The sequence below is a fragment of the Abramis brama genome, assembly GCF_963993115.1.
Source record: "Abramis brama genome assembly, chromosome: 6".
NCBI lineage: Eukaryota > Metazoa > Chordata > Actinopteri > Cypriniformes > Leuciscidae > Abramis > Abramis brama.
Genome location: NC_139968.1, coordinates 5,812,037 through 5,814,274, shown reverse-complemented (window position 1 = coordinate 5,814,274; position 2,238 = coordinate 5,812,037).

Genomic DNA, 2,238 nt, shown 5'->3' with positions numbered 1-2,238 from the left:
CTGAAGGCGTAATAAATTACAGAAATGATGATGAGGAAGAAGATGATTGACAATCAGGGAAGGGTTACAAAGCTATTTCCAGGGTTCTGGAACACCACAGAACCATAGTGACATCCATTATCCTAACCCTAACCCGAACCCGAACCCGAACCTAACCATAAGCCTAACCATAGTGACATCCATAACCCTAACTTGGACCAGAACTGGCTGAGCTTCTAACATTCCTCTAAAAGTACATAAAGGACTCATCCAGCAAGTTTCAAGAGCCAAGGACAGCATCCGAGGAACTGCAGGATTCTCTCCTTTCAGTAGAGGTCAGTGTTCACAAAGACACAAGGAAGAGTGGTAATGCTGAGGAACATTTAAGCTCGTCTGAATCTTGCCAAAAACACACCTTGATGATCTTCAAAACTTCTGAGAGAATGTTCTGCTATTCAAAAGTGGATCTGTTTACATCTGGCGACAACAAACCCAGGATTTCACAAAAAGAACATCATACATACAGTCATGCGATAGTGTAATGGCATGAAGATGATTTGCTGCTCCAGGGAAACTTGACATCATTCAAAGAAACGTTAGTTTAGCCAATTGCTCTTTCTGTGAGGACATGTTCTCCCCATGTTGGTGCGGAGGAACACCAGCAATGCACATTTTCAAACTCTTCCAACTCAAACACACCTGACTCAACTCATCAGCTCATTAGAAGAGACTCCAAGACATGAATGAATGCATCAGATAAAGGAGACATCCCAAAATGTGTGTTGTTGGTGTTCCTCCAGGAACAGGGCTGGGAAACACTGGGATGTGCTCTAGCATCCTGTGACCCCACATAGAAGAAGTTGTTTGGAAGATGGATGGATGAATTTCACTCTCTACCAGAAAATACTAAAAGGAGAATTTCATCAGTCTGAGAAACGCAAGTGCAATCATCCAAATCAATTCACATTTATTTGTAAAGTGCTTCACAATACATGTTGTTTCAAAGCAACTTTACAGAAAATGCATGTGTTAAGAGTGATCTGTTATCAGAGGTGACTGTGGCCAAGTTATGAATTTCAGAAATGTACATGTACAAATCACACAGTTAGCTAATAATGCATTCATTTAAACAATGTATTAATTTAAGGCAGAAAGAATGAGCTCATTTAAGTAATGAATACATGTCTGTTAACAAATGATTAGGATATATAGAAAAATGTAGCATTGGTGCATGTTGATTCAGAGCTTGCTTCATCTGAAGTCTTCACAGGAGACTTCAATAATCCAAAGCATAGGAGTAAACATGCCTCTGAATATCTCGTCCGAGACTGAACCTGATTGAGATGCAGGATTTACAGGCAGTTCATGCTGAAATAAACCTCCATTGAGGCTGAACTAAAGCTGGTCTGAAAGGAAGAGCGCCTCCTCAGCGATGTGGAAGACTGAGCTCCGGTTCTCCGGCGCATTTGGATCTGCTTTTTGCTGCTAAAGTTGGCACAACCAGTTATTAAGATTATGGGGCAATACTATACTGTAGGGATTGAAAATATGAAACTGTTAAGTTTGATTTATACACAAAAACACATGAAATCAGGATGGGGACTAAATACCTTTTCACAGATCTGTAAACTAAAGAGTTCGTGCTCACGTACTCAGTGTTGCTTATGTTTGGAGAGAAATCTCCCAGCTAGCAAAAAGTCGTCTATTAAACGTTGAATAGACGTAAATCTTCAACGTCTAACATTGAAAACAGGTCGATCTTCAACGTCTTGATGGAATATGTAAAACTCTTTACATTTATTTGAAATAATAATGAACATGGTTTGGTAGTTTGTGTTTCTCCGTTATTTTAGCATGTATAACAGACTTATCCTGTCTTAGATGATCAGTTGAAAACATGTAGTCAAACAGTCCGGCCGAAACTACTTAGTTGAAATCACGTCGTAAACCAGTCCAAGGCAGACCGACTTATTTTCAACCATATTTTAAGGTTGAAAGACGGTAATTGTTTACTGGGCTATGTCTATAAAACACATACCAAGAGGAGACCACACCAACACATACCAACAAGGCTTTGTGCAAGTGTACAGTGTGACACAGCTTTAAGTTTGAGAGATTATTGCTGCAACGGGGATAATGAGGCTTACAGCAAACACTTCCCAGGGGATTTCTTGCATTATTAATACTGCAAATGCTCAAACCCAAAAATGTGAAATTATTACCCACAAATTTAACAAAACAGACAAAAGTAGCCTACTC